Source organism: Homalodisca vitripennis, chromosome 2 (assembly GCF_021130785.1).
Source record: "Homalodisca vitripennis isolate AUS2020 chromosome 2, UT_GWSS_2.1, whole genome shotgun sequence".
Lineage (NCBI taxonomy): Eukaryota > Metazoa > Arthropoda > Insecta > Hemiptera > Cicadellidae > Homalodisca > Homalodisca vitripennis.
In genome coordinates, this window is record NC_060208.1 from 105,462,829 (window position 1) to 105,474,873 (window position 12,045).

At 39.2% G+C, this 12,045-nt stretch overlaps 1 protein-coding gene across 3 annotated transcripts in view; it reads left to right on the forward strand.

The window, feature by feature from the left end:
• LOC124354503 (protein disabled) overlaps window positions 1-12,045 on the forward strand; it is a 98,136-nt gene that overhangs the window by 24,980 nt on the left and 61,111 nt on the right. The window lies entirely within an intron of this gene.

The window sequence follows — 12,045 nt, forward strand, 5'->3', positions numbered from 1 at the left end:
CGGCTTTTCAAGAATCCGCCAAAATAGTGCTTAACTTTAATACATTTTTATACTTGTGTTTAAAAATTATTAAAGTAATTAAGCTAAATATAAAGTAGACTGATGAGGAAATGCAGATGAGTAAATTTTTTTGTGAAATACCGCAGAAATGTACAGAATGTATGAAATCTTACTAGTCCCACAAGAGCAAATGCGACACTTTGTATCTGACAGTCGTATAAAGGATAGGGAAGGATTACGTATAAAAGAAGGTAACAGGAAATTACATACCTGAGGTGGGTCAAGTTATTAGAATCACACAATTCTGGGTTAAAATTTCTGCTTCTGGTTAAACAGGGTTAAATTTTCTGCTCTGGCACGCGGGACCTAAAGTTGTTTTCAGATTTCAGATAGACAAAAGTAACTTCTTTCTTCAATTTGGCATTTATAAGTCTTTCAGTTGAGCGTCTGGTAACATATTTGTGATTAAATCAGATTGTTGTGGGCGTACCACAATTATTACTGGGTAATAGCTAAGAAGGCTGATACTCTTACTATTCCAGTACAGAATAATAATAGCAGGTACGCTATGGGTGTCTACTCTCCCAGTATTCTACCACCCCATCATTTTACTTCCTATGCCAGTATTTCATACATCGTTTTCGATTAATATAATATTAATCCTAATTCTAATAATATCATAAATGCAAAAGTGCCTTTGTTTGTTTTTTTCTTTCACGCGTAAACTATTTAACTAATTGTACTGCTATTTTACATAAACATTCATACGGTCCCAGGGATAAATAATATACCTATTCTTATTTAGAAAAGCCCTCCAGGCTACGCCCCACTGGTCAAGTAGCGAAAATCCCATCTTGGTCTCTAAGTTGTGACATATTAATTAAAAGTACATGTCTAATGTAATCAACTGTTCTGTGTAAACGTTGTTTATTATTTGCAATTAGTTTACATTTATAGTAAGTAGATTTTATGAGGAATAACCATTATTTTTTACGCCGTTTTATATTTCAGCGATAAGGTAAGTAGCCTATTCATCTACCTTAGAAAAGGCTCTAAAACATAAGATCATCATAATTTGATTCCGAAGACTCACTTTGATTCAGTCGGCAAGAATTGTGCTAGATGAAAGTTCGCTAGATTGTGTTTTTGAAGTAATGTACCTATTCCAGCTCAAAATGTTCTAAACTATTAACGATATTTTCAGTTTATAAAGAAACAAACGTGAAGTGTCATTGTTAATGTACTTTTAACTTTATATTTTTGGCAAATATTAAGTATCAGATCTAAAAGACAGTGTTACTATCTTTTACTATAAATTTAATTTAAAGACTGTTATAGAACCCATCTTAGTTGTTGTTTGACAGAAGTAGGCTTCTCAGAGCTGTGTATGAAATGAAATGACCATAAATATACACTTTTTGATGTATTTTCTTGGCCGTGGCATAAAGGCAAACTGAACATTGGCGTCGGAAATATAATTCTTTCGAACCAGAAGAGCTAATCCGGGTGCAAACCTACGAAATTGCGTGCAAAGCGGCGGATAACTGCTAGTAATAATATAAAATAGTAATGAATACAAGATAAGATAACGAGGTTGAGAGATAAAAACATAAACTGTAAATAATAATGTTATATTTAAAATATAAGGTCTTTTTGCTGTTATTTACACTGTATTAATATAAAAATATTAATTTAATTATTTTAGATATTAAATGGAAAAGGGCACTTAAAAGCCAGAATGTTATTTCAATAAATATATAACGTACGATTGTGAATGAGATTTAACGAATTAAACTAATAAACTGTATGCTGAACTTTTATCCTCTTTACGTTGCGGTTTGTACCAAGCCACTTGCGGAGTATCACGCGTCACATCCTCACATTTGCTACCGCTGGACTGATGTCATCTCCGCGATCGTCCCATACCACATGCACTGTATCAAGTTTGCTACCGCTGGACTCTAGTATAATCTATGCGGTCGTCCTTAGCAACGTGCGGAGTATCACGCGTCACATCCTCACATTTGCTACCGCTGGACTGATGTCATCTCCGCGATCGTCCCATACCACATGCACTGTATCAAGTTTGCTACTGCTGGACTCTAGTATAATCTATGCGGTCGTCCTTAGCAACGTGCGGAGTATCACGCGTCACATCCTCACATTTGCTACCGCTGGACTGATGTCATCTCCGCGATCGTCCCATACCACATGCACTGTATCAAGTTTGCTACCGCTGGACTGATGTCATCTCCGCGATCGTCCCATACCACATGCACTGTATCAAGTTTGCTACTGCTGGACTCTAGTATAATCTATGCGGTCGTCCTTAGCAACGTGCGGAGTATGACGCGTCACATCCTCACATTTGCTACCGCTGGACTGATGTCATCTCCGCGATCGTCCCATACCACATGCACTGTATCAAGTTTGCTACCGCTGGACTCTAGTATAATCTCTGCGGTCGTCCTTAGCAACGTGCGGAGTATGACGCGTCACATCCTCACATTTGCTACCGCTGGACTGATGTCATCTCCGCGATCGTCCCATACCACATGCACTGTATCAAGTTTGCTACCGCTGGACTCTAGTATAATCTCTGCGGTCGTCCTTAGCAACGTGCGGAGTATGACGCGTCACATCCTCACATTTGCTACCGCTGGACTGATGTCATCTCCGCGATCGTCCCATACCACATGCACTGTATCAAGTTTGCTACCGCTGGACTCTAGTATAATCTCTGCGGTCGTCCTTAGCAACGTGCGGAGTATGACGCGTCACATCCTCACATTTGCTACCGCTGGACTGATGTCATCTCCGCGATCGTCCCATACCACATGCACTGTATCAAGTTTGCTACCGCTGGACTCTAGTATAATCTCTGCGGTCGTCCTTAGCAACGTGCGGAGTATGACGCGTCACATCCTCACATTTGCTACCGCTGGACTGATGTCATCTCCGCGATCGTCCCATACCACATGCACTGTATCAAGTTTGCTACCGCTGGACTCTAGTATAATCTATGCAGTCGTCCTTAGCAACGTGCGGAGTATGACGCGTCACATCCTCACATTTGCTACCGCTGGACTGGTGTCATCTCCGCGATCGTCCCATACCACATGCACTGTATCACGTTTGCTACCGCTGGACTCTAGTATAATCTCTGCAGTCGTCCTTAGCAACGTGCGGAGTATCACGCGTCACATCCTCACATTTGCTACCGCTGGACTGATGTCATCTCCGCGATCGTCCCATACCACATGCACTGTATCACGTTTGCTACCGCTGGATTCTAGTTTAATCTCTGCGGTCGTCCTTAGCAACGTGCGGAGTATCACGCGTCACATCCTCACATTTGCTACCGCTGGACTGATGTCATCTCCGCGATCGTCCCATACCACATGCACTGTATCAAGTTTGCTACCGCTGGACTCTAGTATAATCTCTGCGGTCGTCCTTAGCAACGTGCGGAGTATCACGCGTCACATCCTCACATTTGCTACCGCTGGACTGATGTCATCTCCGCGATCGTCCCATACCACATGCACTGTATCAAGTTTGCTACCGCTGGACTCTAGTATAATCTCTGCGGTCGTCCTTAGCAACGTGCGGAGTATCACGCGTCACATCCTCACATTTGCTACCGCTGGACTGATGTCATCTCCGCGATCGTCCCATACCACATGCACTGTATCAAGTTTGCTACCGCTGGACTCTAGTATAATCTCTGCGGTCGTCCTTAGCAACGTGCGGAGTATCACGCGTCACATCCTCACATTTGCTACCGCTGGACTGATGTCATCTCCGCGATCGTCCCATACCACATGCACTGTATCAAGTTTGCTACCGCTGGACTCTAGTATAATCTATGCGGTCGTCCTTAGCAACGTGCGGAGTATGACGCGTCACATCCTCACATTTGCTACCGCTGGACTGATGTCATCTCCGCGATCGTCCCATACCACATGCACTGTATCAAGTTTGCTACCGCTGGACTCTAGTATAATCTCTGCAGTCGTCCTTAGCAACGTGCGGAGTATGACGCGTCACATCCTCACATTTGCTACCGCTGGACTGATGTCATCTCCGCGATCGTCCCATACCACATGCACTGTATCAAGTTTGCTACCGCTGGACTCTAGTATAATCTATGCGGTCGTCCTTAGCAACGTGCGGAGTATCACGCGTCACATCCTCACATTTGCTACCGCTGGACTGGTGTCATCTCCGCGATCGTCCCATACCACATGCACTGTATCACGTTTGCTACCGCTGGACTCTAGTATAATCTCTGCAGTCGTCCTTAGCAACGTGCGGAGTATCACGCGTCACATCCTCACATTTGCTACCGCTGGACTGATGTCATCTCCGCGATCGTCCCATACCACATGCACTGTATCACGTTTGCTACCGCTGGATTCTAGTTTAATCTCTGCGGTCGTCCTTAGCAACGTGCGGAGTATGACGCGTCACATCCTCACATTTGCTACCGCTGGACTGATGTCATCTCCGCGATCGTCCCATACCACATGCACTGTATCACGTTTGCTACCGCTGGACTCTAGTATAATCTCTGCAGTCGTCCTTAGCAACGTGCGGAGTATCACGCGTCACATCCTCACTTGTGCTACCGCTGGATTGATGTCATCTCTACGGTCGTCATTAGCCACTTGCGGTATATCACGTGTCATACTCACTTTTACTACCGCTGAATTTATGTAATCTTTGCGGTCGTCCTTAGTCACTTGCGGTGTATCACGCGTCACTTCCTCGCTATTTCTACCGCTGGATTTATGTAATCTTTCCGTTCGTTCCTAGTTACTTGCAGTATATCACGCATGACATTCTCACTTTGCTACCGCTTGACGGAATCATTGAGTTCAAGTGCCTCCTCGGTGTCTTCTGCTTCGTTTTGAGGAGAGAGTCCAGCTGCGGTACAGGTCGAAATCCGGAACTTGGCATTCGAGGTCTTCCTCACAAATGGTTCTTGTCTTATCTCAGAGACCAGTGAGTGCAGATCTCAAGTGTCATATCGAGAAGAAATAAATTGGTTCATGGTGTCCCACAAGGATCTACTCTTGGGCCGGTTCTTTTTGTTCTGTATGTAAATCGAATACATTCATCGATCCACAAAGGAAAGACAATTCAATATGCCGATGATATGACTCTGCATAAAATCAACTTCGAAATATAATCTTGAAATTGAATCCTTCATTGCTGTCAACTGCAGCATACAATTTTTTTCCGATATAATTTAAGAACAAACCGTACAAAATCTAATGTCATCAACGTTTGTCTCAGACAAAATGAAGATCAATCAATCAACCATAAGGCCCTATCTTACAATTAACCCTAATACAATAATACTTGTGAAGTCAAATAAAACTACTATATTGAAATAAAAAAAAATTGTATAATGAAGGTCTCTTTAAGAATTTAAAATGGAAGCCAACCGGCAGTTTTGTGGAAGATGAGCTCTTAGAGAGCACTGACTTCATCAAGTTGCTAGGGATGTACCTCGACAAAGGTTTAACCTGAGACAATAATGTTGACTATATCTGTGCTCGTGTTACTTCAGGCATCTCCGCTTTGCCTAACGGTGCCAATTATTGTTCACTTAAGGATGGCTTATTTTGGCCTGATTTATCCATAGGCTATCTGACACATGGACTAAGACTTTGTGGCAGCTGTACTAAATACAATGTAGAAAGAGTATTTGGAGTACAAAAAAAGCTGCCCGAATAATGTCCCAATTAACAACATCAGAGAGTCGTGTAAGGATGCTTTCAGGGAGCTTGAATTGCTGACTGCCGTGCCTCTATATATTGGAAGTTGCCATGTATTTGTGATCAAAATGCGTTCTTATACAGGGTAGTGGCATTCACTCCTATGGAACTAGAGTCAGGGAGAGTTACCATGCTCAACAACATAGGATGGTGACTTTCGTCGAACGGTTGCCATCACTGGCTGGAGTCAGATTTCTCAATCGGCTCCCAGAAGGATTTATACAGTTTAACCCGTTTAAAGATCTTTGAAGCGCCTACTGGTGTTAAATGCGTTCTATTCTGTCGAAGAGTTCATGGCTGGCCGTTGGCAAAATCTAAATAACAATTAATTAGTTAGAGCTTCGAGTCTTATGTTCCATGAATGTTGGGGTGAATGAATAAGAAATGCGTGTTTGTATGTGTATTGTAAGTATGAATACAATGTATTATTGTCATTATGGAATAAAATAATTATTATTATTATTATCTCTGCGGTCGTCCTTAGTCACTTTCGGTGTATCACGTTTTACATCTTTATTTTTTTACCTTTGGAATGAATCTTATATGCGGTCGTCCTCAGCCATTTGCGGTGTATCACACGCCACGTCCTTACTTTTGGTAACGCTGGACTGAATCTTCTACACAGTATTTGGCAAAATGCCCAATATTATTAGTATCAGTGGTAATAATTTAGAGCGGTGGTAGTAGCAACTCTTGAGTTAAGTGGTCATGCTTCAGGAGCACATATTCACGCTCCCTTTGGTAGGGAAAGCTACTTTTGCTTTCTCTCAACAAATGATGATTTATTTCTAAAAATGTTATCAACAGAAAACCAATCACGACTTTTTCATTGGTTTCTCTCACGGATCTCTCATAGTATCATAGGATATGTGTCTAATTATCTTATTATCTCTCTCTTTTCTGTGTATAAAGTCATGTTCATTTTTTATTTGAACTAATTAGTCAAAAACCAGATGAATAATTTGTCAGTTCAATTGGTTGTTGCGCCAAGGCTGTATTAAGAAATGAAGTATTCATGATAAGAAATTTGTGGTGACCTAATACGAGCTAAATATTTAAGTTTGTTGCTTCACGGCTAAACTTGTCTCCTGATAAGACCAACACACTGATAACAACTAACATATGTCAGAGTATATTTAAGCAAACACGTAGACCTGACAATTTTCTTTTTTCTGGTTTATTCTTATCATCCTTAACTGGCTTAAACTTGAAATTTAATACGCTTCTCTACCATCATTCATTTAGTAACGGTAATAATTTAATAAATATCAAGTTTAAGTCTAGGAGTTAAATTAACCTTTATAAATTTATTTTGAAATATTATTTGCTTGAATTGTAATCTTACCATGTTTTAAAACAAATATCGCTGTGTGTTAATACATGTCAACAATTTGTTTGCATTATTGTTAATTATTTGTAGAAACTGAAATAAAATGTTATAGTACGAATAATAATAAGTGTTTACAGGATTTTTAGTTAACACACTTAAAAACATTGTCAAACATGTAAATAATAGTTATCTTGGTGCCGTACAACGGTTAAAGAAACTGAAATTCTATTTTCGGCCTACGTAAGGACCGGGGTCACAGACCATATTGATAGTTCATGCCTAAAGCACTATCCTATAGCATTACACTGTTAGTTGAGACAAAATAATCTAATGTATGGATACAGAAAGTACAACAGTAAGGCCTACGTAAGGACCGGGGTCACAGACCATATTGATAGTTCATGCCTAAAGCACTATCCTATAGCATTACACTGTTAGTTGAGACAAAATAATCTAATGTATGGATACAGAAAGTGCAACAGCTTCTCTGACAGATACCGTACTGTATATTAACCCTCATTAGCAAGAAGTTGATCATTGCCCTTCTTAAAATAAAGGTTATTAGTATGTATTTTCCTTTTGTGTATAATGTATCAGTACAATAGATGCAAACACTTTTGTCGATGTTATTGTATCTTGTTCCGAATAATATATTTTCTTCAGAAACTTGTACCCTTCTTCTCGAAGCGTGAAATTCGATTTTTAAATTAATGTTATTTTGAGTTGGTGAGCGCTAACTTTGAGAGACTCGATTATTTTGAATAGACATTGATCATTGGTTGCATTTATTTTTTTGCTTTTCTTGTAACAAAGTGTCCTTTCACATTGTGGAACAGCATATTTACAGTATCTGATGGAATGAACACAGAGAAACGCTAAATGAGCGCAGTGAGTTCGTGTATGGCCCGTGAAATTCATATTAGGGAATTCCAATAGTAATAAATATTACATCGGGACGGTTCGACAAAGTATGTGCGTGTGTCCGCATATTATCTCTAGAATCTATTGAAGTACAAAGGAGAGATTTAGCACCAATGTTGCAAAGTTGGTCTATTGAAGAGTAAGGCATATCCAGAAGTCACGTTTATAATTTTACCTTTACACTGAAATAGGTTGTCGAGCCAGAAGTGCTCCTACACGCGTAAAACCTGTAATAAGAGTCCGTCACAATTTCGTTAAACCTCTAATTCTCTCGACCACAAACACTCGAATAATATCTCATTGATACTTGTTATTTCAGTTTAAAAATTATCATAAGGCTCCTATCATATAACATTATTGTGCTTCACTTAAAGTACTACGACATCGACTTATTATTCCTTCATACTGGTCTTACTTAAATCATTGAGCCTACTCTATCAAATATTGTGGAATGTTGCAGAGAAATTTGATTGATTTCCACGGTGCTTATAAAAACTGTTTCATTCTCCGGCGTTAGGGCCTCAAAATACTGTTCTTTAAAGACGATATCTCCATGACGTTCCAGTTCAGCGTGAAATTAGAAATAAATGTTTACCAAATGGTGAGGTTATTTCTTTATTCCGACGCGATGACTGTCGACTTTCCCCAATTCTCGCATCTTGGATGTTTAGAACGGAAACAACAAAGTGTTTACACACATTGCGGAACCACTCGCAAATCCTTTTATTGCCTTGTTTACATTCACACACGAGCTGGCTGTTTACCACCAGCGCGCTTACAGCTGACGGTGACGTGAATATGCTCTGAACAGAGCGACGTGGCGCGCGCGATCTGTCTGGCAAACTGAGAACTTCATCCGTTATTTACAAGAAGAAGAACTTGATGGTTTTCAACACATTATTTGGATGTTTGATACCGTTAAAATCAAAGAAAATAATATTTATCATCAGATTTTACTAGGCTATACAATAAATCAGATTAAATATACAAACAAACCAGTGTAGGTATATTTGCGGTTCATTAATTTTACAAATCGTAAATACCTTTTGTGAACAGCCTTTTCTTAGAATTCTCTGAGATTAAATTATATCTCCAACGTACGGACTAATAATATGCCCTGTACCGTGGTTAATTATTTTTCTATAATAGATATCGATTTTTTTTAAATTATACGTTTGTAGATCAATGAAATATTTAATTGCAGTGTTTGTAAACTTACCTTTCCTCTGAATGGACTATTAATTTTGGCGTGAAGAATACCAGTGGCACAACTTCCTTATGGAAGGTACCAAGCTTCCATGCTGCCAAGTTTCGTGGCACAGTATGATTTATTGTTTATCCTTTGTTTATCTGGGAATGTCCAAGTTGTACCCTCTAAAAAGTTCTAGACATGTTAATATGTAATTTTACAGTGGGTAAAAATGCAATACAAACCATGATAATATCCAGTATAGTAAGCACATTTTTTTATGTTCAATGAGAAATGGCGAGCTTTATATTTGGAGATTGTGTGCCAGATTTTGGCAAGGGTAGGGTGTACTCGGCGTCGAGAGGTGGGTGGTGGCGGGCGAGAGTGTGACTGGGAGGGGGTAGTAGTGCCGAGCCCTCTGTATTGATCGAGCAATCAATGGTCGGCCACGGTCCTCTGTCAGTGACGTTTGACGGTATCAATTCTACCAGAGTGCGAGTGAAGGCCGCCCGGCCAGCCAGTTTATTCGCCTCCTGTCGACGCAAAGCCTAATAGTGACGCAGCGATATAACCGGCTCGCCCTGTCGCCCATGCAAACCCTCCGGAAGAAGACTAGCCCGTGCAAATGTAAGTGGTCACCCCCCGAGGCTCCTGTGGAAGTTCAGGCCGTCCTCGGGTCTCGCCCCCGGGTGGTCATCTTGGCCCAGTGCGGTGTCGTGGACGGCAAACCGAGACGATTTGGACGTGCCGAGGCGTAATTGTCTTGTGGCCCAATCGTCGTAACTTCTCCTCATAAAGTTTGTTCCACTACAAGGGTCGATGTTTACGTACCGATTGCGCGGCTTAATTGGGTCGATTGTTTTACAACAAGACGTAGCGTACTATGTGTAAAGTTTGCAAAGCACTTTGTATAGTTTTACATAACATGATTACTACACTTACCTCGGTACTATATGTACTTATACAGAATCAGTGCATACTCTAGTATGTAACTTAGTCACTTTATATTTATGTGCAATGTGTAGTAGGCTTATTCAAAATATTGATCTAAATAAGTTATCAACACAATACAAATTAATATGATTTTAAAATAACAGAGTTCTGTCTTTATGCAAGGACTTTATCTGTGCTTCTAGGAGGAAGTGGTTAACTGTTTATAAAAGCAATGCTTATATTTAATTTATCTTTTGTTGTGAAATAATATTTTTCTTCCTCCAGTCATGGTTAAACGGGGATTCCTGAATCCTTAGCTATCAACCTGTGTATAGGTTTACATCAATTTGGATTGAATATGTTTCATGGGGTTATGTAATCATGTGTTATTAGTAAGTTGTATTATTGAGGGAAAGCCTATCTCAAGTTGTGCTTAAAAATCTGTATTTGTAATATATTTTTAATAGACTCCTTCTTTCTAACCATTCTACTGTTTTCCCTATAAATAAATGTAGCAGATACAAAATTGAATTTGAAATCATTTTTGCTGCTTTTATACTTACTTAGTGTGCTGCAAATTAAAGGTTATCCATATTCTTTACAATGTAATTTCTTTATGGGATTTTCAAATTTAGTCCATTATAACACGTAATAGTTGTAAAGTATTACCTTAGATACATGTCTAGGAAAAAGATATTCTATTTGCAGAGTCAGTACCTAATTTATTTCGTTTGTTAGATATCACCTCCTCCTGACAAAAATTTGGATGACCAGTATCATGTATATATAAAACGTGTTGATATTAATGTAACATAACTTATTTAAAAGTAATATTTCACTCATGGGTATTGAAACTGGTCACATGTTTGTACTGGTTCCTCGAAATACCCATGTACATTGTAACAGTCCTTCATCATGGATTAAATATGGCAATATTTATGTCACATGAGATATTTAGTACAGTATTTAACTCATTGGTAATGAAAATGAATTGGTCACTTTTTTAACTGGTTCCTCAAAAAATCCACATACCTAATTGAGTCCTTCACCATGATTTATATTTGCCTTAATTTTTATTTTTGTAAGTGCAACATATGGGAGGGAGTAACAGAGAAGCTATCTTTTAACTAGTCTAAGATTTATAGGTGAAATGTCATGTCTGTTAAAAAATAAACTTTCAGTGTTGAAGTATACTTATAAGTAATAATACTAACTCCATACACTTGTAGATGAAACAGCTCCTACAGCTGTTTGTGGATGCCTTATGAAGTTCAACCCAATCACTTACATGCTCGTAGAAAAGAGTATAATGAACATTGAGTAGAAGAACTTGGGTGATCTACCTCTTCCATTTACGTGATATGAAAACAATCTTCCTGGCCCAATATTCCAAAGTTCAGATCCCTGAATAGTTTTACTGTCCATCAGTTAGGAATTCCAAAACTTATACAGGTTGAGAGTGAGATTGACATCCAAATTAATGCAAAGTAACTGTCTTGATCCTCAGCTTGTTTTAGATTTGTGTCCTCTGATAAAATGTGATCCATGTTTTAATTCGGAATTCCTTTGATCAAAATAGTGGAGGATTTATCTTTAGACTTTTAATTGAATTTAATTTTTTTTTATCTGAGTCAAGTCACAAGCTTCCTTTTTTTAAGTGTAATCACTAACAAACTTTTCTTTGAAATGAGACATACCTCTTACTTATCCATCATTTACATGTTACCTACTGAATATTATTATCTCTTACTAATATGTTGTATGGGTTCGAAACTATCTGGACAGCCAGTAGCTGTCTCTATTGGATTATTTCAAGATAACCTACTCAAGGTACATCTAAGTCATGCACCCTCTTTGGAACAGCTGAACAATCTTTTCTTATTAAG